Genomic DNA, 10,778 nt, shown 5'->3' on the forward strand with positions numbered 1-10,778 from the left:
CACATTTCGGTAATCCAGACTAATTGCAGGGTAATGCAGCCACTCATAAATCTAAGAATACACACGGATTACGTCTGTGTGGCTAAACTGGAAGTGGTCTTTCCTTTCAGGTAGCCACAGAGCCATACAATCTGCTTTGGAAAAGCAGGACATATTTCATCTTCTCTCATCCCAGTTGCTCCAAGGAACCACATACTGCCTACTCTGCAACCTATTAAACATGCCACAGCAAAGTGTTTTCCACTCTGTGCCATGTGGGAGTCTCAGCAGAGCAAAAAATAGTGGGACTTTTTTGCAGATTATTACATGGGCTCAGAAATCCCGAGCCTGTGCAAACATTAAAGAATACTCATAATATTTGAACTGGAAAACATGCTCATTTGCTGTAAGGCCCGTGGATTTCTTAAAAAAATAGAGGATCTTCTTTTCCAGTCATCCCCTTGAATGTGAAGTGGGATAATGAAGAAGAGTTCTAAACTATTTTATTGTAGCATGTCTTCATAGGCTATTTACAGCCATTTCAGTTTATCTATTTATGTACACTTTGTCTCCGTTTTCAAACAAAACCAAAACTTTCTTGAGGGGGGTAGCTTCATCCAAGTTCTGTCTTCTGCTCCATTGTTCTTTGATCTACTCCACAGAAATGGGCATATTGCTGGAATCTCCTCCATTCACATCAGCACTGCTTCGAGGGCAGCAATTATGCCTGAGGCTTTTAAAGAGTATTTCTGGGACACTTCAGCCCCTGGCACTCCAGAAGGAATGCTAAATTCTGGGAAAACCCACCATGTGTGCTGTTTTCTGTGTGATGCAATACAGATTGAGCACCCTCTCTCCTGGGCATCTGCTGCCATCACTGTGCCAATGCTCTCTGAGTATGTGATCCAGATTTACTGCTTTAGTCTCGCTCCTTTTCTTCCCCTCTCACCAGCCTACAACTGGGATTAGCATTTTCTGTGCTATCTGTTGAGTGCATATGTAACGGGACAAGAGAACAAACCTTTTTATAGCAAAAGGCAGAGAATCCTCTGCAGACCATTCATGTTCACAAGGCATTTTCCACCACATAATGTGGCAGCACAGTTGTTAAAATGTTACCTGTACAGAACTTTCCAGTTCCTTTTGTTTATTCTGAATCTACATCATCCGGGCCTCCTGTGCTTTTGGGTGAGCAGTTGGTTTGTAGTCCAGCACATGAATTATCTTCACATGCCAAAGAAAGCTTAGGAACTGCCCAGTATATTTCAAAACCTTGAAAAAGTAGGAGGTTGTATCTGGCAGCAGCAATAAGCATTAAACATTCTCAAAGAAATCTTTGTTATTAAAGAGAGGTAACCCGTTTGGATCAAGAAAGACCAACATAAATCTTCATTCAGGGCTTTAGCAATACCAAGAACTATTCTGAAATTAAATAAGCTATTTTGTTTCTTCTTTTTCTTTCTCCACTAAATGTTTTGTTTGGAGGAGCTTTTTTCTGTATTTCCTAGGTCTCTGCATTGTTAAATTTTAACCTCTTAGGAAATAAAAGACCTCTCTGATTGCCATTTGGATTGTATGTATTGTATTGAGTAAAACGTAATCAAAAAAACCCCATTTTAGTTATGCATTATATTGTTCCTGAAATCACTGCACACTTCAAGGGTTCATTTAGACTGACTTTCCTGAAGCAGACAACCTCTACACCCCTGCAGGAAAGGTAGCAGCTCTCACAATTTCTGTTCTCATGGAATATCCTGAGTGGGAAGGGACCCACTGAGTTCAACTCCTGGCCCTGCACAGCACCATCCCCAAGAGTCACACCCTGTGCCTCAGAGTCTTGTCTAAGCACCTCTTGAAATCTGTCAGGCTTGGTGCTGTGACCACTACCCTGAGGAGCCTATTTCAGACCCCAGCCACCCTCTGGGTGAAAATCTTTTCCTGATGTCCAACTTAAACCTCCCCTGACTCAGCTTCCTGCTGTTTCCTTGGGTCCTGTCACTACCCTAATCTACAGAACTTGAGGCCATCAGCATCTTTCAAACGGCCTGCAAGCAGAACTGAGCCCTCAGACCCCTTTTCCTCTGCCAAATGGCACAGACAGGGCTGCAAAGCACAGCAGTGAGTCCGACCAGACCTGACTGCACCTTCCTTGAGACGTGAAATGACACCGTGCGATCATTCCCCACATCGTTTTTCCACTTCTGTTTCTCTCCGTTCCTTTCTCTCCTTGCTGCACTGGAGGTTTGGATGCTGTGATGGAAAGCTGAGACCTACAGACCATAGACAGTGAGTGAATAAGAAACTCTCCTGCCCAAAAGGTTGATGCTGAATATATTTTGGGTAGCAATCTGCAGTTTCATTGGCTGTATGAAGAGGAATGATGAGGTAGGGAAGAGAAGCATGAATTTGTAGATGGTGCCTCACATCTGCCTAAGAATCCAAAATCTACAGAATATTTTGAACCTCTGTGGTTGCAAGGCTCTGGAATGTGGTTGAAATAATATGCAAATTGAAAAATAAAAATCCTGCTGAAACATTTGACTGAATGTACCTTCACTGAGCTGAAGCCAGCTGGGAATTTGCTTAAGGCCCGGAATGAAGTGAGGTTTCTGATGCAGATAGCCCACAGCGGAGCAACAATGTTCCATGGATTTTATGAGTTTCAATAACTCTGCTTTAATCAGAAAATTAGAAGTAACCAAGAAACCCCCCTAAGGCCCGATTTGTGACTCTATTAAACCAGTGTAGCACCAGAGTAATATCATGGTTTTCAATGGAGTTACGCTGGCATAAATTTGATGTCAGGGACGGGTGAATCAAGCCCCAAGACAGCTGTGAATTATTTTCTTTCTATCTGACATGTTAATGCTCAAGTGAAAAAAACACAATGGAGTTGGGAATGAATCCCAAATGTTCTCAACCTGAAAGCCTTGATAGAGAGAGATGTGATTTTAGTGCTGGTTTAATCACTCAAATACACAGAATATGTCTTAACAAAACCACCAGCTAAACAACCAGGCTTCCACAGTTCTTAATAAATTAACAACCTGCATTTATACACTGACATTAGTAAAACTTCGTCGGTTATTGCAATGGACAAATCCAAATATTTGTATAAGATTTACTGATGATTACTATTTCATTTTTTTCTGAACACAAAGTTGAAATATTTACCCTATGGCACTAGGAATAATCTTGTAAACCATAATGGAAGCAAAGAACTTAGCAGTGTTTTTTCTGTGCAATTTATCCACAAGTAAACACATAATTGCATTAAATTGAAGGACATTATGCTAATTAAAAACAATGAGAAGGAATGCACTTTACAGAGCAGTAAGATTTTAACTTAAGTGAGCCATTTTAGTTTTGCCCCACTTGTAAAATCACAGCACTGTAATGTTCAGTAAATGTTTGCAAAATTACACAAAATCACTTAAAAATGGAAATCTGCTAAATAAGCAAAAAGAAAGCATCTGTAAGTAATCTAACATCTCAACATAAAAATATTAATCAGGAGACAAATGTTGCCAAACGTACACATAATTATTTTTGTTCATTAGACCCAAGTCTGATGAATCTCAATGAAACTCACAAATACATTTGAGATTCAATCCATTCTTGCACCACTTTTACATCAACAGAATCCTATTAATTGGAGGTCAGTGGAGACCTTCTGGTGGTGTATGAAAGAGAGGAAATCAAGCACTTGGCTTACAGTTTTCCAGGCGAGACATAACCACTTATGATTTCAGTTTCTTAAGTAGAATGAATGCAAAAAAAAAAAACAAAAACCCAAAGTGCAATTTTTACCGCCAGGAATTGTACAACTCAAGCATGCAAAATGAAGCAATATAGCATTTTAGTGCCAAAGTAAGTTCACTTAAAAATTCTGAAAAACTGCCGTTTGCCAACTCCATGTGTGCTGCACACAACCAGGCAGTAACGAGGGATAAACATAGGAAGGTAAATGGCCAGCTTCCTGTACAAATACTTGACTTCATCTTAAATATGAAGCTGAAATCCCCCTACAGCCTTAATTCAAAACTGAATCTATCACTTTTATGCCCTATGCTTACATGGGGCTTTTAGCATTTGTGCAACAGTTGGCATCACAAAAGGAGCTGAAGTCAGAACTCATCCTCCGTGAGCATCAACATGCCTTGGGCAAGTCCAAAGTGGTGGGACTTCCAGGATTTCTCTGCTCCATGCCACTATCAGAACAGCTCAAGTTCTTCCACCTAGTTTAGGTCTGGGTAATTATTTAGAGTCACAAACATGTGCCAGTGCAAACTTTACATATTTTTCCTAGAGCTGTCCAAAAGCCACCTGAGCTACCGAACGCCTTGCAGGTGACACACAATGTTCTGTTTTGTGTCACATTTACTGACCCACACAGGTGAGTACATCACTGGAGAATTTTGGTGCTGTGCTCCCAACTCAGTTTCACACATTCATTAGCCAGATAAGCTGCAATCTTTTCAAAATTCTAAGGGAGTAGTCACTTAAAGAGAAAAAAGAAAGGTCCACAAAGAATCAAACTCGCTTTACAGCTACACTCCTAACCACTCTCTTCAGAGTTAGGCAATGAACTTCCAGGAAGAAATGAAGCAACACAGGTCAAGAAATGGAAGGAACAGGATTATGATTCCACTGAATAGATTATGCAGAAGTACACAACCTTGGATGCTTTTTCTAATCATGCATTTATGTGCAAGAAATGGTCCAAAATAACTGGGAGGGCAGCATTTGAAAGAGAGAGAAAGGAGAGAAGACTGAAAATTCTACATTGCCTAATAATGACAGTAAACCATTGTTTCATGTGGAAATATATCTGGCAAAATTTCAGTTATAATACTACAGCAGAGAAACAATACTATTGAATCAACAGAACAGATGTTAAAAAATGTTAAAATCTGTTTCAGAAACCACTAAGGCAGCCTTGTTATAATGGTTATTTAGACTGTCTAGCAGAGCTCTAGATCTTAAAAAAAGTCTCATTCAATTAAGATATTTTCACTAAAAACAAATGATTAAACTGTGCATTGTTTGTCTTACTTTGATCAGCATAGACTGAGTGTTTCATTCTTGAAAGCAATGTTTACAATCTATTGTACCATCTCCAGGAGTGAAATCCCAGTGTGTCTTGCAGAATAAGGTTTTTACTACAATTTTCAATGCCACAGGAAGTGATGGCTCCATCTAATTATCACTGAGAAGATCATTTTTAAAATGCCCATGTCTGTTTCTGTGTTAGTCATTGAGCCTGCTGGTTAAATTAATTACTTCCCCAGTTGAAACTTGAATGCATAACTATAAAAGAAAGTTATCCTAGTCTTTTTTAGAGCATTCTTCATGTCCTTTGTTGAGATGACGTTTTTCAAAGACAGCGGGGGAATCAAAGGCATTTGAATTTTATTTTCCTTAACAACCTACCAAATTTTACAGCTTGCCTGACCGGTATAGCCAGAATGATGCTGCTAAATTTTGCAATACCCAATACACCGTCACTATGCCTGGAACACAGGAAGCTCATGGCTGGTGAGAGAAAACCACAGTTCGCCTACTTTTTGTGCTTCAGTGTCCAAAAAGGAAAGAAATGTTCCTTTTACAGCCTTATGAGCTACTAAACACATAAGCTTTGATTAATGTATGTCTGCTCAGTGGTTCGTGTTTTTGGACTGGATTGAGAAGAGCGACTGATCCCGTCAAGCCAGATACCTAAATTGGAAACAAAATATCCTTTAACAATTTCAATCCACAGGTTTCATTACAAAAAGATTTTTCAAGTTGTCCAGAAAACTCATATTCTGTCTCTGGAAATCATTTCCCATGCTTCAGGATTGTTTATAGTAAATAAATCATGTGCTGAATTAACAGAAAACCCAAGTCAGGTTTTAGCTTGAGTCTTTAAGCTTGAGAGTTTACAAAGAGATTCAGCAAACATTTTTTTTTTTAAACTCATTGCTACCCAAGACCAACTGAAAGAAATCTAATATCCAGCAAAGACATGATGGGTAGTTTCATTTTCTCACATGATGAATACTCCCCAAAAGATGACTTAATCAATTATTCCAGAGAAAACCTCTTACTTCAGGTCTAATTAAGCAAGGGATGTTTCTTAACGTCCTAATCGCAATTAACCTTGAATATGATTTCCAATATATCCACAGTGTTACTGCAATAATACATTGACACTCGCTCTTTTCTCGCAGGGCTGTATCGTGCATACATGTGATGCTGAAAGAAATCTTTTTCTCAGTGTCAACAGCCATTCCTCCCCAAGAGCTTTAATACCTTGTCCAATAACAACACCAAGACCACTCATGAAGAACAATTTCATGAGTCCCCTGGGCCCAGGGTTTATTGAGCGTAGTTTAGCCGACCTGGCAGTAACTACTCATGAAAACAATATCTTTATGGCACATATAATTGTGATAACAATTACACCCCATTTCCAATTTCTTCCAATTTAGAAGGATCAGTTGCTTTTGAAATCTGGCAGCTCCTCATATTCCTGAGTTTTTTAGTTGTTGAAGTTGCACAAGTTTGCCATAGATTCATCACAAGAGCCATAAAAAAATACACTGGAAATAGTACATAATATGTGCTAATAAAAAAAATTGAACTACATATTAACTTTATCAAGATCTATATTGACTTTCAATTTTCAGCCATTGAAAAAATTCCATACATTGAGGTATTGAAACTATTATCATCAGCCAGACTACCAAATCAAACTTCCATTCCACTCAATAGAATTAAAACACCACTTCAAATTCCAAAATAAAGTCTGATGTGCATTACCATTTCTCATTCTATTTTCTGAAAAAAATTACTTTTTCTTGTCTTTTTTTTTTTAATGGAGAAAGAGCAAGACATATTCCTTCCAGTGTAACTACAGAACTATAATTCCCTAGCAAATATAAGAGTTTTCCCACAATGCAATTTGCACATACCACAAAGCTTTATAAAAGACAGACCTCTCCTCTCCTGTTTTGAAACACCATTTTGTTTGTGTTCCCAAGAGTCAAACCAGGAAATCTTTCCCCCAGAATCCTGGATTAAGAGTCTCACTCTTGAGTCATAATTAACTTTATTAATTGTGTCTGAAAGCTGTGCTACCTAACACAGAGTTGCCATTTTCAAAAGAGAGTACCAAAAATTTTAGCTCTGTGGTATCATTCTCATGGCCAAAGCTATGAATTTTAAATCTTTGACTTGTTACTATTGTTTTCAAATCAGTAAAAGGATGGGAAAATCTAAAATGCAGCCTTACTTTACTTATTAGGACACAGTAAGAGCAAGTTGTGACACAGTATTTCTTTTCCTTCCTGTAGAAACTCCAATATTGCCCTGACATCCAGAGCAATAGCAAAGAGGTCAGCACAAACCCTTGTCCCTTCTGAGGTGTTGGGTGTGTCTCTGCTTGTCTCTGGGCTTCCATACAAATCATTTCCTCATACTTAGTGTGCATTTAGACTGGAGAGTGTATTCTTTGCAGTAGAGGGCAGTAGTATTCATTCACAAGCCAGACAGAGCTGTGCACAGTACAGATAAATACCAGTGCAGTTGTCAGACAATTTAGGCAAAGGGAGTGTGTTGAAGGAAAAACAGTTCTTTTCTGGAAATTAATTTTCTTTTTAATACCTTGATCAGAGACCATAATGAACTTGCATCACACTCTTTACAGATAAAGACAGGTAATCAGATTTTGTAATCCCAATATTAAAATCATCCTCCACATGCTAAAATTATTAACCTCTTAGGAAATCAGTCAAATTTATGAGTGAACAGAGACTGCAACCACTTGTGCTTCATGCAACAATATGTGTAATTTTAAAATCTGCAATACTGAACTTGGGGCCATCCCTACCCCATTAAAAAGAAAAGTCTCCTCCAAGCCAGTGGAAACTGGCAATCTTCACTGAGCAGCAACAGCTTACAGAAATATATCTCCATTCGTAATCATTTTAGTGTATGGATGATGACATTTGCAAACATCTGGATCTGATGATGTCCACAGGAGATTCCAAAATGGTAGTGTCTAAATGTGATGATACAATAAATACAAGATGTTTTATTTTAGATTGAAATAGCAGAATAAAGACAAGGGCAGATTTAGATAAAGCATTCAAGCATAGGACTTCAGGTGGCAGCGTGCAGACCTCCTAACTATGGAGAACACCTCCAGCTACAGCCACCTCCTGAGATCTCAAAGCAGCCCTGCAGCTGCTCTCCAGCCAAAATTCTTAACAGCTCTGTGCACACCAAACTATGCGCCTGTAATTTAAACCATTCACTGCTCAGCATAATTAAGAACCAATCTCTGAGTCCAGAACAATAGTCTGCTCAAGCACTAGCACATGGGAGCAAAATGAGACTTTATGTCTTGGCTCATGTTTGCTTTCATCATTTTTTTTTCTCTTCCAAACCTTAGTTTCCCCTCTCCTCCCTGCAGCACACCCGTGGGCAGTTTTCAGATTACTGCAGCCTCCTCCAGGTTTTGTTCAACACTGAAAAGGGGCTGCAAAATTACCCCAAGTGTATTGTCATGTAGGAGTGCTAAAGCAATAAATTTTGGGTGTCCGACTTCGCAATAGCTCGCTTGGAGATCTGATGGAGGCACACCAGAAACCAACCTGGCACTTATTTCTGGTCCACTCTACTTTCAGCGTGGAACAGAGGGGAAATGGTGGGCTCCACATAAACTTTGCTGTTTCTCAAACCCCGGGTGACTCAAGAACTACTTCATGCCTCAGCTTGACCAAGGGCAGCCGCAGGGACAGCTCTGACAGCCAAGAACAGCTCGTACTGAGAAGCCCTGGGAGATTTCTGGTTTCCCACTACATTCCCTGCTCCGCCATGCAAGGGCTGAGAAGGCCGAGAGAAATAAAGTTGGTTTTATGACACAATTTTCCTCAGTCAGGAAAATTTTCTTCTGGACAGGGCGGGCACTGCTCTGCTTTGTGGCCAGGAGGTTTCCAGTGACCAGAAGAAGGCTTGGGAGCAGGTCTTCCTCATCCCTGAGGAGTGTGACAGCGCTAACCCAGCTCGGCACAAAACCTTTTGGCATGGGCTACACAAGGCCATTGTTGATGGATGCAACTTCAACATTGGTTAAGGGTTTAAACAAAGAAACACAGCAATGAAGGAAAACAATTAACACAGACAAAAGTGTAAGACTTTCTGGGCCACAAGCAGAGAGGAGAGATACCCTATTATGGAAAACAATCAGAAATTAGTTGTTCTTCCTATGAGTGCCGAGTCATTTTTGAAAAGGACTTTCCTCACTTCAAGCTGCTGACAAAGACATAAACTCAGGAAATATTTTCTGTTTTGCATAACCAAGTCTTGCAAAGGAGGCCAGGCAAGGAACTCTAAATATGTTTTGAAGATCTGAAATCAAAGCCATGTGGAGACTCATGAAAACATACATCAGCCAAGGGTTAACAAAGATGAAATCTACACAAGGTTTGTGTCTTACTTTTTCTCTGTGTATTCCTTAAAAATGACACAGTGTCCTTCCCCACAGAGAGGCCACCACTAGTCTCCCTAGGCCTGGAGACCAAAAAAATTGTATTTGCAGTTCAAACCCCTCTACCCTCACCATGGGGCACTGCTCATTATACCATCTCTCTAACTCCAGCTGACTAAATTTACATTACTTAAACTCAGAATAATAGGTAGATCAAATTCCAGCAGGGCCTTTCTATCCCCTAATTAACCTTTGCTATCATTAAACTAGACACATCTGAGATTGTCTTTGTAAGACATACCCACTGAGGTTGAGCAGTAACTGTGCCTGTTTACTTTGCTAATCAAAAACAAGGTATGTGCACAGTTTGTGTCATCTTTCCATGGAAACATGGTAGGAACTGGAAGTCAGGAAAAACTGGAGCCATCTACTTCCCAGCCCATAGCTCATTTCCATTAGGGAAGCAAAAATTGAGCTTAGACACTATTGTCATTTCATTAAAACTGTTCCTAGGCTTCCCAGATTCTGTGTGGTGCATAATGGGGTGTGTATGCTTCTTGCTCGTGGCCCGATACTTCTGCGCAAGGTTGCACATATGAAAAGGAGGAGAAAAACACCACTGTTAATGTCAGTCTCTATTGCTGTTGGCATCAGTGCTACTTCTTTTTAAAATTAACATCTGGCACCAGAACTACTTCTCCTCAAAACTGACATTTTTTTTCTGCTAAATGGCATATACACCACTTGTGTGCACAGTAAAGTACAGCATTTCAAAGTCCAGAGCCATCAGGGCTGTCTTTGTTTCAGATCTTGAATACAATTGCCTGATGCTTCTACACATTTGAGCCAGAGGAACTACTTCAAATAATTCTTAGAGAGCACAAAGCTCTGTGTTCACAAGTCCCCTTCTGCCTTTGGAATGCATGTTACATAAATTTATCATTCTCCTCGCTTCTTTCCTTCAGAATCTTAAACACCATGTGTTTGCCCCAAATTCCACACCATTATGCGTGTTTTAGCACACACAGTCTGAATGACATCACATCAGAATTTATCCTACATCACATCAGAGTTTATTTATTCTGCAACAATTTTTCTTTCTGCATTAACCACGTGATAAACTATGGATGAAAGAGGGGTCTTCTTCCCAGGCCTCTTACCTATGGTTTGTAACTATTATCAGGAAAATGGTGACCCCCTTCCATCAGTTTCCCATAATAATTTTATTGGATTTGTTTAAACAAATTTGTGTCCCAGGCCTCTGACACACTAACATGTTTGTTGTAGAATCACTGCAGCTGCTGGTAAACCACATATTTTACAA

This window comes from Passer domesticus, chromosome 4, assembly GCF_036417665.1.
Source record: "Passer domesticus isolate bPasDom1 chromosome 4, bPasDom1.hap1, whole genome shotgun sequence".
NCBI classification, from domain to species: Eukaryota; Metazoa; Chordata; class Aves; order Passeriformes; family Passeridae; genus Passer; species Passer domesticus.